Source organism: Rhineura floridana, chromosome 6, assembly GCF_030035675.1.
Source record: "Rhineura floridana isolate rRhiFlo1 chromosome 6, rRhiFlo1.hap2, whole genome shotgun sequence".
Lineage (NCBI taxonomy): Eukaryota > Metazoa > Chordata > Lepidosauria > Squamata > Rhineuridae > Rhineura > Rhineura floridana.
In genome coordinates this window covers 47,822,976-47,839,282 of record NC_084485.1, presented here as the reverse complement: position 1 = coordinate 47,839,282, position 16,307 = coordinate 47,822,976, and the positions used below count along the sequence as shown (strand labels likewise).

The 16,307-nt window shown below is 39.3% G+C and overlaps 1 protein-coding gene and 1 pseudogene across 3 annotated transcripts in view; one reads left to right on the top strand and one right to left on the bottom strand.

Annotated features, from left to right (window-relative positions):
• The window catches only part of GSS (glutathione synthetase), a 36,913-nt gene extending 32,798 nt beyond the window's left edge, over positions 1 to 4,115 (bottom strand). The window contains exon 1 of one of the 3 annotated variants that reach the window (XM_061631690.1): positions 4,006 to 4,115. The gene's annotated coding sequence lies outside the window, so the exon portion shown is untranslated. Of the gene's footprint in view, positions 1 to 1,483; positions 1,588 to 3,639; positions 3,961 to 4,005 lie in introns of those variants that run through there. The other 2 variants (XM_061631691.1, XM_061631692.1) reach the window with 2 other exon arrangements.
• Positions 4,116 to 4,185: 70 nt separating this feature from the next.
• Positions 4,186 to 14,747, top strand: LOC133387262 (uncharacterized; annotated as a pseudogene).
• Positions 14,748 to 16,307: the final 1,560 nt, after the last annotated feature.

Sequence of the window (16,307 nt, the reverse complement as noted above, 5' to 3'; positions counted from 1 at the left end):
GGTTCTATCCTCTCTCCCATGCTATTTAACATCTATATGAAGCCGCTGGGGACAATCATTAGGAGATTTGGGCTGCAGTGTCACCAATATGCGGATGACACTCAGCTCTATCTCTTGTTTAAATCCTCACCAGAGTTGGCTGTGGAGACCTTGTCCAAGTGCCTGGAGTCCGTGAGTGGATGGATGGGAAGGAATAGGCTGAAACTGAACCCCGACAAGACCGAGGTACTACTTGTGGGGGGCAAGAGAAGGTTGGGGAATGTTGACCTGAAGTTCAATGGGGTGAATCTACCCCTTAAGGACCAGGTCCGCAGCCTCGGGGTTGTGCTTGATTCCAAGCTGTCCATGGAGGCTCAGATTTCGGCAGTGAGCCGGGCAGCTTGGTATCAACTTCACCTTATACGTAGGCTGCAACCCTACCTTCCTGCTCATCAGCTCCCACTGGTAGTACATGCCCTGGTCACCTCTCGATTAGGTTACTGTAATGCGCTCTACGTGGGGTTACCCTTGAAAACGGTCCGGAAACTACAACTTATACAAAATGCGGCGGCTCGACTACTTACAAATAGTCGCCGCCGGGACCACATCACACCAGTGTTGTTCGATCTACACTGGCTCCCAGTTGTTTTCCGGGCCCAATTCAAGGTGTTGGTATTAACCTTTAAATCCCTATACGGTCTCGGCCCAGTTTATCTAAAGGAGCGCCTTCAATGCCACCAATTATGCCACCTGACAAGATCAGCCACACAGGGCCTTCTCTCAGTCCCGCCAACTAAATCAGTTAGGTTGGCGGGAACCAGAGAGAGAGCCTTCTCAGTGGCGGCCCCCACCCTCTGGAACTCTCTCCCACAAGATCTCCGGCTTGCCTCTTCCCTGAATATATTCCGCAAGGCCTTAAAGACCTGGCTCTTTCAACAGGCTTTTGGGATTTTTGGAGAGGGCTGACTTTTTTTTTATTGAAATGCCTCCTACCCTGCAATGTTTTTATCTTAATTTTTATTGTTATATTGTATTTTGCTGTATTGTACTTTATTGTACTTGCCATATGTACGTCGCCTAGAGTGGCCATCGGCCAGATAGGCGACACATAAATTAAATTTATTTATTATTATTATTATTATTATTCATCCTGCTACATGGGAGAGTCTGCCCTGGATACAAGCTAAACAAGGAAATTATATTTTTCTTTTGTCTTTAAAGAGATCCTGGTCTTAACAGTCAACTTTGTTGAGGTGCTCAAGCTGTACCACACTCTAAACCTTTTCCATTTCTTCCTCATACACATCCCATTGTAATTTTGAACTGTTGGGCAGATAATGAAAAGGGCAGATTCAGCTCAAGCCTCATATTCATATTTTCAAACTTTCAGAAGAAAGTAGACTATTTATTTCTTATGTTTTTATACTACTCTTTAAGGATCCCAGGTGCTATTTTATCCTCACAAAAATCCCAGAGTATGTTAGCCCAAGATATGCATACTTGCCTCGGAGTAAGCTCAATGTACTATAATGGGAATTACTTCCATGTAAACATTCACATGTCTGTGTTGCAAATCATCAAAGGCTCCCGGTGAGCTTCATGGCTGTGTAGAAATATGAACCTAGATTTCTCATATCTAAAGTTCCAGTCTCTATTATCTACAGCCACCACACAGGCTCACCCCATACTGAAAAAAAATGGGATTTGCCTAAGGCCAGTTTGTGAGATTGTGGTCAATGTAGAATCATAGCTCAGATTATACCCTCATCAATTACTTATCAGATATCATCCATTAAAATGTGGGTGGAGGGGAGAGAGAATGAGATACTGGACTTGGAGAAATGTATGGGGAAAAGCACAAAAACTACTGGGTATTAAAAAACATCAAAACAAATATAAAAAATCAAAGCTACTGTAAGTAAAAAGTGGATTTTCATGATTGCTGGAGAGCAGAATCTGTAGAAAGGATAGATTTGAATCCATTATCTAACTTCATATTTATTAGCTCTTAAGGGAAAGGTCTAAACTTCCATTGTCAAAAATGTTAATGTCTCTGTGTGGATATATGTATTGTGTTATATATGTGTGTGTGTGTGTGGTCTGGGCCCCTCAGTACTTAAATATTTTTTAAAAATACTAAGTAACTGACAGATTCCTCTAATACAATTGAATACTTCCATCAACACAGTTTATCCTAGCAAAACTACTAGCTTGTCTAATATGTGCAAACACAGATATCTCATTGCATTCTGGGCGCTTACCCTCAGAGTGCTGATGGCTGGATTCAGATTATGCATACAGTCAGGGAGTTTTCACAAAAGGACGTGATAAATTGATGACAGTCTGACATTTGCATCGCAGCTTTGTTCACACAAACAAATAGCAGAGAGTGAAGCTACATTTTATGTACGGGGTTTGTATGCAGGGGAAATGATACCTTCATAATTTTAGTTTCTAGCCTCCCAAACTTCCTAGTTCTCGGAGATGGTTTCAGTAGAAAAATAAATATATCATATTAAAATAGAATCAAATGTATATATTTATTGCAGTATTTGTAAGCCACCCCATAATAACAAAGTTCTCTGGGAAGTTTACAATAAAAAATGTAAATATGAAACAAAGTATATAAAAAAAATTGTCCTGATTTTATGGAACAAAAATGAAGCTCACAACACCCCTAATATTAAATGTAGTTTCAAAGTATGTCTTGCAGTTGTACGTCTTGGGCAGGGCTGTGCTCCATTAGCACTGAGGTATGAACAGGAAGTGCATGTTCATGTGTCAACAAGTAGAATAATTAATCCCTAAGGATATGGATCTCAACTCTTCATGATAAAACAGCAGTTACATTCTTGAAATGAACTGTACAAACTCAAACTTATGAGAGTAGCTTGTTCAAGAAAACAGCTGTACACAAAGTCATATCAAAAAAAGCTGTTTACCTGTAATAGTCATAATGACAGCTACATGTGAAAAACGTTCAGCCATTAAATTGAGCAAGTTAAAACAATCCTAGGCCATGTACACTCATCAACTTTTCCACATAAACTCTCAGCTTGAACCACCAAGGGAGCAGCTTTCATTCTTATGTATATATACATTTATGATAGCAGCCCAAGTCTTTCACAACACATGCTAGGAAAAACCTGGATGTCTACACATAGCCCATAATACATACTCCTCGTGTAAAGGCAGTATCAAGAAAGAAGGATTCCAGAACACGTCTAATTGTGGAATATTTTATATATATAGTGAAATTCAGTGCAGCCAGATAAATTTTTTAGCTTACTTAAAAATATTAGTTCTTTTGTCACCGATTCAAATAAATGCAATCAACCAAAGGATTTTGGAGTGGGGGGGTAGACTTTATGGGGAAAAAAGATTTCCCACGTCGGATAAAACAAAACAAATGCTGAGTCATTTGCAGCCCGTCTCCAGCACAAACAACTCACTTTACCTCACAAATGATTATGCAGTTAGTTTCTCTCTCTCTCTCTGTATGTGGTTAAATAAACTCATCTTTCAGACCAGATCCCCCAGCCATCAAGACCCTGATAACATGTAATGCCTTTCCCCCCTCCTTTCAAAAAATAGCTCGAAAGATTCATTCCGGTAGTCCTCCGGGGACAGCGTGGTCCATAGTCGCCTCTCTGTACTGACCTTTGTCTCCTGGGCGTTAGCCGTCATTAGTCCCAAACTACTTCCCACCCGTCCTAGACCCTCATTAACGTTTGTCTTTCAACACTTCACTCTCGCCCTCCATCATTAAACGGAGCGAACAAACGCAATTCTGCCCTCAATGGCCCTCTTCTTATAATTCAGGGGGACAGACGGGCGGATGGGTATCATTTGCCCTCAACTCTCCCCCTTTCCGCTCCAAAGCGCTAGAGAAGACACCAGCTAGATAAGGACCACCACCCCCGCAGAGACCATACTCCGTTCCTGAGATTCAAACTGGCTATACAACTGTTGGAGATAGATTGATGATAGAACCCTTCCCCTCTCTCCATTTATATATCCGGGTACCTGAAATCACTGGCATGAAAGGCCCCAACCGTGACCGCTCTACTCTTCAGGAGCGAAGAATCAGATACCCTCTCATGGATTGGCTACCCCGTCAACCTATCAACAAACGGAGGCGGCCTTCTCCGCTGATTGGCAGGCATCTCGCATAATCGTAACGGAGCAAGGTGAAGGATGGGAGGCAGAGCCAATGCAAGCAAAAAGGCGTGTCGCGTTGTCCTACCGCTACGGCGTATGTTGCGCAAAGTTCTCTTTCAGCAGTTTATCGCGTGCCGGGGGAGGGCGCCATATTTGAATGTGGTTGATACGGAGGGAAGGACGTGAGCTTTGTGACTGGAATATGGGTGTAACCGGGTGGGTGGAGGAGTGGAGGAGTGGCGGGCTGTTTCCCCAATAGTGAGACGCCCAGACCTAAATCGCTGTCTGTTGGTAGAGGTAGGGTTTGCCACCTAGAATGGAAGAGGGGATAATTATTTGGGTCTGGCTATCAGAGATAGCCACGCGACACCAGTGCCTCGTCGTCACAGAGGTATATATCGGTGCCAGTTAGCGCCGTTGTGAGGAGCTCTGGCGTCACGTACGTCTCGCTGAGTACCAAAGAAAGTCCTACAGGGGCAGAGTGAGGAGCTATAAGAACCGCTTGAGGGTGAGAGGAGAAGCGCCTCTCGTGAGACGGGAAGGGGAGCAGCGGAGGTGGCTTATGAACCTTTTTATCTGTTGTAGATTTAGGAGAACTACTTGAAAGAACGGGTTGGAAAGCCTCTTTTCTGAGCAAGGATGCGGTTTCGGAAAGTGTCTGTCTTCTATGAAGGCGGTTCAACTTCCTAGTCCTTAACCTTGAAAGCCCATGGCCTTGCCGCCCCTTATTTCTCTGCTATAATCTTGCAAGTGATTTTGGCACCTCCATTGTCCGCAGATCTTTTGTATCTTCAGAAGATTTTACTCTGGTCCCTGGATACTTGAAATTGTCTCCCAGAACACCTGCATAATGGTCTGTCTCATAAGTCCTCAAATCCCTCTTCGAAACACACCTTCCCTAAATTTAAGCCTTCAGCACCATCCCCTGGTTCTTAGCCTCCACACATGCCACTGAAACTTCTGCATATTGCTTCCCTGTTGTTTAAAATCTGTGCTTTAGTCTAAAAAGGGCTCTTATAGTGGATTATCAAAGATCAGTAACAGTTTACAATCTGCCTCTCTTTTATCAGTTGTTTCCCTTGTGTCCAGTATTAGATAGCAAATTCCTCAGGACAAATAACTGCCCTTTTGCATTATATAGCATAGATGATCAGATAGGTCTGTTCTTTTAATATAAGCAGCAGATGCTACACTCCTGAGAAAAGCATGGGCAATGCAATCCAGTATGTTGTTAAGTACTGTTGATTTCAGTGGAGTTTACTCCCTAGCAAGCATGCTTAGGATTGCTGCCACACACTTTGGAAGTTGAAGTAACCTGGCCCTTTAGCAGATTTGGTTTACAAAAAATAAACCAGCATTTTAAATTGTAATTTTCATATGTCTTTTAGGCTGTAAGACTAACATTGAATGCCACCTGTTGTTTTCTTGGGGCGCTGGGTCATTAAGTTCATTACTACACATCTTTCATAAGAAGGGTGAACTGTGTGACAGGCAAACCTGATCCTGGGTTTTTAGCATGGGGAATGTTGAATTTGCTTAAGCTATAACTCCACTACAACCATTTTTGCCTGAACAGTGTCTCAGTTAAGCCTTCAGAATTGCATTTTTCAGTTCAGATCTCTAAGGGTTTTTCTACTCTCCGACTCCTCTATTTTTCTACTGTCCGACTCCGACTCCTCTATTTTTCTACTGTCCGACTCCAACTCCTTCATCAATGGCAAATGTATATTAATGTATTAATATAAATAAATTAATATTAAAATATTAATTTTATTTTGAAGTCTGAGTCAGTACATTTCTACCGACTCCGACTCCAGCCAAAATTGCTTCCGACTCCAACTCCACCCAAAATTGCTTCCGACTCCACAACTCTGACTCCGACTCCACAGCCCTGGTGGGGAAGACAAAAAGAACAAGAAATAATCCTTTTTAGAGCAGTTATGGTTTCTAAATTGCTGTCTTCTATAGGAATAATAATGTCTCTGGGAAACAACCTACTGCAGTTTCCCCATCACTGCTGTAAATGTATAAATATGACAGTTAATTTGAATGCTTTATATATTATTATCTGTCTCAGACTGCAAAGTAGAGTGGATTAGAAATATAAACAATACTGTATATTTTATACTGAGGAGCGGGTGAATTATGCTGCAATCTTATACACATTTAAATGGTGGTGGTCCCACTCAGTAGGACCTGCCTCTGAGTAAACATGTATAGGATTGTGCTGTTAGATAATAGATATGCATTAGCTTGCAAAGGAACGTTGACATGGAAATGTATGGGCAAAATGTATTTCAGACCACAGTCTCTGGAGTTTAATTATTTGCAGTCTGTGCAATAGTAACATGGATTTGTTTTTAACACAGAAGTATGTATTGGTAAGTATATATTAAAATTCATTTTGGTTTCTAATGAATATGCATACTATATTTGTATATTAGGTGATATGTCCAACAAGAACTCAGAAGGGTCTGACACAAAAAGTGAATGTGATGTTTATTCTGACTGTTGGGAAGAAAGTTTTGTACATATCAACAAAGGTAAACTGAGTGCCAGACAAAAAAGGAGTATTTTGTTTGGTACTTTCACTATTCTAAATTACTAAAGATACTATTATTAATGTTTAATGCTGTACTGAATTTGTTGCTTGTTTTATAATGTTGAGAAAAAAGGTTTTTGAATTGAGTTTTTCTTCTTTTCCCCAGACTTCATAGACTCTGACAGCAAAAGTGATCTCCATCTTTATCCAAATAGTCTGTGCAGTTTGTTTGAAAAAGGAAAAAGCAAATTGAAAAAAACTGTTTTGATCTCAGAAAACTATGAAAACAACTTTAGAAATTATTGCAAAAACTGCCCCTTTCTACAACAATTAGAGAATGCTAGACAGTTTCAAGTAGAATTATCTCCAGAATCTATATTGCCTTTCAACTTTAAAGCCTATCGCACAAGTGGTCATCCATCAAAAACTTATTCATCCAAAATATTGCCATTCAAGTGTGACAGATCTTGTGGAGATTATTTGTGTTTAAATAGGAGAATCCCTCATGTGACTGTTACTAAGAATTCAGGAAAAGGGCAAACCTTTTATACAATTAAGGAAACGTATGCATTTGATACATCAGAAGCATCTATCAACTGATTACCCTCCAACTTCAAAGCAGAACAAAGCTGTGCAAGTTTCCTTTCCTTGTACAGAAACAGAAGCTAGGAAAAATATCACCCATGGATTTTTCAAACAATCAGCTATACCTTCTGAGGTAGAAAAAACACCAATCAAGAAACCAATAATATTTAACAGTATTGAAAATATTTGCAGTAAAAGGACAAATTCTTGTGAACTAGTAAAGGACCATTTAGATTACTCTTCAGAGGTTCCTTATAAAACTGGCAATCCCCAAACAGCTGAGCAAACCTATTTGTACCCCAATTCTGGGGAACTTGTTATTTCTCTAACGTTAGAAGCATCATATGTAGATCCTTCTGGTTCACTAGAAAGAGTTCATAATTCTTCAGAGGTTAGGGTAGGAAAAGAAGATTCACAGAGGCATACTTTAGCTTTTAAATTCCAAGGCCCTGAACATAACCAGCTGTTTAAAAAGTTGCATATTTCTGTTGTTCCAAGTTCTGTGTGCTCAGATACAGAGAGGCAAAAACAGATCACACCTTTTACAAAGCCAGTAGGCCTTTCAGAAAGTTTAGTTGATGAGGCCAGACAGTCTCTTGCAAACCATACTGAATCATCTGATGCTAGCCAGCCTCTACCAACCCATACAGAGACATCTGACTCCAGTAGTTCTGACTGTGATTCTAATCAAGTGCTATCTACACTGAAACGTTGGCCCCCTGGTGGGAACTTTCCATCATCTGAACATTCACACACAACTCAGTCTTCTCACTTTGTCAGATCATTGCCATGCTACAATGTTACATCTACTTATAGGACTTCTGAAGTTCAGAAAGTTCATCCAAATGCCTCCAGGCCTGTGAAATCTGTTGTGTTTACCAAAAGCAATGTAGTGCGAAAAGACAGGAAATCTCAAAGCAACTCTCATATCTCCTCCAAATTTCATTGGTCCAAGGGTTTGGATATTGAACCTATAAATCAAAATACTCAAACAGTAGAAGTAGATGAATTGTATTATGTGCCCCTAACACAGAATACTAAATGTTCCTGCAGCCCATTGCTTGACTTAACTGTTGACTTGTATTCTGAAGGAAAATATTCTGAGAAGCTCCGAAATGTTCACAGAAAATCTCTCAAACGAACTGGAGGTGGCAAAATAACTCTTAGATTTTCCTCACATCACCTAAATCCTAGAAGCAATTTTGAGAGGCTCCAACACAATTATCCAATAAGAGAGAGAAAAAATTCAAGGATGCAGAACATACTGAATTATTGTTTAGGTTGGACTGGAGAACACAAGACATGTGAAAACTCTAAAGGGAGGATTTGTCCCACTCCAGATAACTCAAATATAAGACGGAATGGGATATCCACTCCACATCCCCAAAGTGAGGGAAATGCCATTGCCCCACATCTCCCAAGTTCAAGGAATACTCCAGTTCCACTTCCTATTGCACCGTCTCTTCCAAATGAGAGGAGGCAGTCACCTGCTCCCTGTTTACATACTGAGAGAGGAAGTCCCGCAACATTGTATCTTCTTCCAAATGAGCAGAGGCATTCACCTGTTCCCTGTATGCTAACTGAAAGAGGCACTTGGAGTCCTGCAGCATCATATTCTGATGGTAAATGTAGTATTTCTCATCCTTCTTGTTCAAATATTAAAGTAGTACAGCTACCAAAGGAAAAAAATACCTATAACAATATAGGTTTGGAAAAACTGGAGTTTGGAGCTGCCCAGATGGCTGGTGGAGGCTTAGCCCTAAAGAAGCTCTCAGTCTGCCCATGTGGAACTATGCCTCAGTGTGGCTTGTTCCCTGATGGAGATATTTCAGAGTTAGTTAGGAAGGAAACTAGAGGAAGCCCTGATATTAACCGGAGAGCCAATATGACTGAATTGAATAGAATGAATTCCCAAACAGAAACCATCAACACTCAGAAAACCTGCTGTGCTAGTTGCCATCATGTCTCTCCAGGTTGTTCTTTGCCCAATAGACAAGAAGCATCAAGAAGCCATTTCGCTAAAGTACAATCTTACTTTGAGAATGGGGGGAAAGAGAATGTTGTGGAGAGGAGCAAAGCAGGGAAAAGAGGAGAAAGAAAAAATGTCACCTTTCATATAGGACCAAGTAGTTCACAAAATACAGGAGTGCACACAGCACCATCTTCTAATCATGGATATAAAACACCAGAACATTTTGTTTATCACTCTGAATGCTCGTGCTGTTCATGCTGCCAAAATAGTGTTAAAGAACATCTTGGTACATCAAGGGAAGTGTATAACTGCTTTGACTCAAAACATAAATTGCTAAAGAATTGCTTAAACAGAGAGAGTGTTTTTCTAGTGGATCTTGGCCAGGGGACTAAAAGCCACTGCAAATGTTCCCAAGAAATCCCTCTTTCCTGCATCGACCAAACTAATACATATCAGGGAAATGGAACTGTGATTTCCAAGAGAAAGGAATCCGACCTTATTCAGGTTTGTACTAGTTCATGTGTATGTTGATATATGTTTGGCCACATTGAAATAACATAAAAGCTTCAGTCCTGTCCACACTTATTTGGGAATAAACCATTGGACTTATTAGGAGAGCCGAATAAAATCACAAAGAACCAGGCTGCACATTTCACTGTTCCAGTCATGAAAACCTCCCTCTATACATCATACATGGTGTGATAAATTCAATATATCCTGGTTGCTGTAAGAGGATTTGCCCAAACTAATATATATATTAAAAATGTTGGTTTTCCCACCTGTCTTCATTATTTGGCAGCTTTTAAGTTAGGAAGAGGATGTTATGGGCGTGGCAATATAGAGAACTTTTCTGTTCAGTTTTTTTCTGACTTGCAGAAAAGACAGCCAGTGATACTGGATTCTTTAGGATAGCTTAACATTGTACAAAATAAATAGATGATTTTTTTCCTATAAATAACACTATTCCAAATGCAGTACCATAAATGCTGTGTTAACAGCACAATGCTGTACAATACCTTCCTAAATAGTGTACTGGTATAGTTTACCATATCGGTACAAATGGGAGGGGTATGGATAGTGTAGCACTGGGTCCTTTGTTTTTTTGAGCTGTGGCACATTTGGAAATGTGCACTATAACAAGCAGCACAAATACCCATTTCACAGAAGAAAAACCAGTGATGCTCAAACAATTAAAACACCCCCCTCCTAACCGAACAAAACACAAGAGGCATCACTCTTCCAAAAAACAGGCAAAATCACTTTCCTAAACCAAAAAAATAGGCAACAGACAATGCACAAATAAAAAAAGGAGGCAAAATGCAGGGCAGCTGAAGCCTCCCTTCAAAATTCTTCAGAAAAGAAACAGGACCCTGATGGTGTCTGATATATTTGGGGGATGAGGGAGTGATTGGGAGGTATTTTCCTGGGTATTTTGTTTTTGAAGGGGGTGTGTATTGCCAGGTTTTTGATGTTGGTTATTTGGGAGTGTTCTACTTGCATTTCTTGGTTATTTGACATGGGTTGTTTGTGGGTAGGCCTGCTTTTCCAGCATTTTTGTTGTTTTGGAGTGCTTTGCCTGTAGCTGGTTGGTTTGTTCAGGGGTATTTTGTTTGTTTTTTCTTTTCCTTCCTATGAAGAATGCCTGTTAAGGCCCAGAGACATTCTGAATTTATTTATTTATTTATTAGATTTATATCCTGCCCTTTCTTTCAGTAGGAGCCCAGTAGGAAGATGGCTAGAGGCCTGCACTTGTCTTTCCAGCCAGCCCAGCTACTGCCTGGCATTTTCTAACAAAATAAAATTTGTAAAAATAAAAATTGAGAGTGTCGGGGGGCAATTGTGGGCACCAAAGGAGGTATCTGAGGTACTATAGTGTCTATGGGTTCCAATGGAAGCACCTGTTATAGTATGCATGTATGTATTTTAGCAAGTAAAATGTTTTGCTAAAAACTGGATCATTTTTTGAGACACATTTTTGCAGATAATTGCCAGGATAGTGTTCACAAAGACAAATGACTGTACTGACTGTGATTCAATACTAAATGCCATTGGCCATACATACTTGAGATAGTTGATAGATTCGTTCCTTAAATGTGGATCTATGAGATTGTATCCAACCCTGTGTTTCTCATGTTCCACTTGTGCACTGGGGCTTCTCTTTTCCCTGCAGTCCCTCAAAATCTGCTCCGGGGGTATGTGTCCCCCAACCCTATGGAGCAGACTTTGAGGGTGCTCAGGGTCCTGCAGGGAAGAGGAGAGGGGGAAGTTTAGTTGTGCAAGTAGAATAGGAGCATTGGATACTACTCATGGAGATGATTATTTTAGAGACTGGTACAGGAGGCAGGGAAAGGAGACAGTTAAAATCTGTCATCTAATACCTTTTAAAGAAAATAGGAGTATACTTCCGTGTAAGAAAACATGCAGATCCATAATGTGAAAAGCCATCTTTCTTTGAAGCTCTCTTTCCCTTTATATTTCAGTTTGTTTGATGTAGAAAATATGGCCTAGTTCTTATTGAGGTGCTTAACCTCTGCCCAGGCTGCACAATTTCAAACTTTAGGTGGGACTCTCATAACTGAATGTTGGAGGGATTCTTGTAAGAAACGTGGTTTTCCTGAAGGGAAAAACCCCCTATGAGACCCCAAAAATGGTCTCCTGTGGAAGACCCATGACAGAGACAAGTGTGAATCAATTTTAAAAGCTTTTATTTCGTACTCGCAAGGACAGGTGTCCTACCAGAAGGCAGGCACACCCAAATGACATTGGTACAAATCTTTTATCCCCTAGCCCGACGCTTCATGCCCTCCCCTGTTTTCCCCATTGGTCAGGTACTTCCAGGGTTCACAGCCTATCAGATCCGCCTGTCCCTGTCACATGAAACTCCTCCCCTGTTTACATCTCCCACTCCTCAGTTTTAGGCTACCTTATACCCTTATTTATTATTTCCCATATATGGTATATTGCTCCCCTCCCCTCCTCATTAACTAAGCATAAAAACTCCCTTTACATCAAGCAAAGCAATGAAGGGCTAAAAACATCAGCTGAATTAGTCAAGTGTAAATCCCCTTTCTATTTTGAAGTGGAACTCGACCACAAACTGTCTGTTCTGGCTGCTTTGTTTGAACTTCAGACAGATGTCCTATTCTAAGAAAAAGCCCCTTTTTCTCTACTTATGTTAACTTCAGCCTCTATAGAATATCTATTACAAACAGTCTATCAATTTATCAACCACTTATTCTTAACAATAAAATCACATATTTTATTTATCCTTAGAATATTTCTGAAAAAGCAACATAGTATATACACTTCTCACATTCTCTTAATAGGCCATAGAGTTGGAAGGCCACAAATATATTATACTTTGCTGGTCCTCAAATTATTTTTGCCCAAATGTAACTTTGAGAAAGTGGATGCAAATGAGGCTCACAAATTTAAACATTCATTTATAGAATAAAAATTGTGTTTATAGAAAACTAGATCTTGAGCAGAACATTTCTAGCCCAGTTTTCTCTCTGACATTCTAGTTTTCTATGGACAGGGATTTTTACCCTATGGAAAAAATTAAAACTTGTGAGCCCCCACCTGTAGCCCTTACACGGGTATGTAAGGAAGGTTGCATGTATTCATTGTTGAACTAATAACTGTAAAATCTATGGTCTTATTTGAACTTTTTTACTTAACCATGAAGTCCAGGACCCAGCTTAATTTTACCAATTAACATCTACTCCAAACTTTAATTATTTGTTTTTGTTGGATTGTTTATGAGCTATCTCAAATGTCTCATATTGTGGTAGAAAGTCATGATAAAAATGTATTCCATATATATATATATTTTAAAGAGTTGGGTGAATCTTCACTGAAAAGGAATTCTACAACCGTCAAGCAAGCACTGAGAACATTAGACACTGTACCAGTCTGTAGTAGACATGGTATTCTAAAAAAACTAAGACTTAGTTTCTGCCAGCTTGTCAATTAAGAGTACTGATTGGGATTAAAGCAAAAGAAAAGCAAGTGTATGCTCAGATTTGTTTAACATTTTGGTCTAATTGCTGTTGCCCTGTGGTTCGATCAGTCAAAAAGTATGCAGAGGGTGTTAACTTTTATTATCTCTGGGACTTCTCCATATTAAAGATAGTCATTTTGCATAGCCATAGGGAAAATGTCTGGAAAGGAAAGACTCCAGTAGATCATGTTATCAATAGTATAATAAATACTAATCTTAAAATATATAATTTCCCATGCTATCCATTAGTGAACTAGGCAATTTACATACAATTAGCACAATAAAATGCACTTCAGTTAAAGTCTATTCTAAGAGTAGCTGTGTTAGTCTGTTTCAGAAAAAATGAAGAGCCACATGATGAATATCCATAGCCAAGCAATGCATAATAAAAAAGACTCATTTAAAATTGCATTTAAGATATAGTAGGGACTCCTCATTAAAAGAACACTGTAACTTTGAACATAGTTTCTGATATGTGCTGCTAATAAAAGAACACAAAGCATTCCTCTGTGTAGCCAGCAATGAAAAGCGCAGTTACTTGTCTTAAAGCAGCAAGATTTTTTTCATCGCTCACTTGTGTTTATTTTTTATTAGGGTTCTTCACATATTAATCAAGACTGGAAAAGACTTGATGGAAACCACAAATGCTGCAAAAAAAAAGTTCAGTACAGTCATTTTCAATGAGAAGTCAACGGTTTAAAACAGGAAATGTCTATGTATGTTGGTATCTGCTTCAGGGAGAATCTCAATAAATAAAGCCTCACAAAGGATAGTCGCAATGAGTTGGAGCGAAATAGTGACACCTATTCTTCATAACTAGACAAAATAGAATGGTCGTAATTTAAACAGATAGATTGTTGATACTGTGTCAAGCTTCCTCATCAAGCAGAGAAGGATAAACTATTTGGTATACAAGAGAATAATGCCACTTAGGGTGCTTCTAGGCTGGCTATTTTCAGGTAGCATACTGGGAAATTCATGTTGCACAATTAAAGTTCACTTGGTGCTGTTGCACAACAAACTTGCATCTCCTCCCAAACTTGACTTTTTGCCACAGGGAAAATGATGGGGGAAATGGAAAGTGTGGGATAACACTTGCTTGATGCAACATAGTCCATTCTCCCCACAAACAAATCAGAATGAATGCTCAATAAATAGTGGATGTTGCCTAACCATTGTGCAAACAGATCAGGATGAAGACTCCATAAACAAGTTGCCTGGAAGCAACCTCAGACTTCAATCCTATATCCATGTACCTAGATGTAAGCCCCATTAAACTCAATAGGACTTATTTTTGCATAGAAATGTGCAGAATTCCATCATTAGGTTCATAATAATGCTAAATGTATGCTTAATTTCTTTATGTTAAATTTCAGAGGTGTAGAGAATATTAGTCTGTTACAGCAAAAACAATGAAGTGTCTTGTGACCCCTTGAAGACTAGCAGATTTATCATGGCATATTCATTCAGGGATTAGTCAGGGATAGCCAAGATGGTGCCCTCCAGATTATTTTTATTTATTAAATTTATATCCCATTCTTCCTCATAGGAGGAGCCCAAGGGTGATGTTGAACTTCACCTTCCATCATCCTTGAACATTGGCCATGCTGTATAGAGCTAATGGAAGTTTGGAGTATCACAATATCTTTGGCTGCCTCTAGATTAAAGGCTACAAAATGTTTTGCATTGGGTTCAAAAGCTTACAATATCAAATTTTGTACAGGGTACAGAAGTCTATAAAATCAAGGTATGTGCACAGTAAAAAGCCTGCAAAATATTGTTTTGTTCTAGATAGTTCAGTGGACTAACTTCCTGAACAATCGTTCTCCCTAAACAGGACTGTTCGATCAAAAGCTTTTTACTTCAGTGACTCACCAGTGAAATGCTGTCAAGCAGCAGTTTGGCATTCACTGTTCTTTTCTGTTACCTTCAGTGCTCACTGCCAATATCTGCCAGTCTACATGTAAGATTCATGTGACTGTTTTCACTTGGTACCAATGCCCAGTACGTGAATCCCTCATAGCATCATCAATTTTTGTGTAACCAAGTCTGAAGTAGACTTTTCTGCATGACCTTGTAGCACCCACATGATGGCAGTATATGAAGGCAGAACCTCCTATCTCTTCATGATCATTCTTCAGGATGTAAAATATGATTTGAAACTTTTTCTCTTTTTCCTGTTTCAGTGGTAAACTTCATAATCTGTACCCTGGTCCCATAAGATAGCTTTTCTCTCTTAGTTCTGTAGGGAGACCGACTGATGCTGCTGCAAAATCTCTTCTATCCAGATCAATGCAAGCTAGTATGTTCACTTGGTCATGACATAAACCACAGCTGATGCACATGCTTATGTATTTAGTTTTCCTGCCCTACGATTCTGTATGAATGAAATAAGTTTTTTGTAATGAGCTCTGACTAATCAGTTGCTTTGCATTACTTCACTATGATCCTATCTGAGTTTCCTGTATTATAAAAGTGGATGTTACGGGCTGCTGGTTTCAGCTGTTCTGTTGAATTCATACTCACCTGCTCAGCGTCTGTTTAAATCACTAATTACCTAAAGGAATATGAAGTTAGGAATGAAAAGATTAGTCTAGCTCTGGTCTATGTCATTTTCACATGCTTGTCCTATTTCTGCATTAATCTGCCATTTTTATTATTTATATATTACATTTATATCCCACTCTTCCTCCCAAAGAAACCCGGGGCAGTAAACAACTGCTAATAAAACAGTAAAAATATCTTAAAAACAATTCCAATACAGATGCAGACTGGGAAAGATCTCTACTTAAAAGGCTTGTTGGAAGAGGCACATGAATATTTCTATTTAAATATCTATTTTTGAACATATTTTTTAATATTACACATTTCTAAATGTATCTTACCCTAAAATATGCATTTTCATACATATTTTGGTATGTTTGTTGAGCTGATATCTGTATTTTAAAATTTGGAGAAGTGAAATCTGAAGGATAGCTGCATTCTGATCTATACGTTAGTCTAGGAAGTGTGAATCAGCTTAGTTTGTATCTGTTGCGAAGAACAAAATCAAAGAACGAGGCACC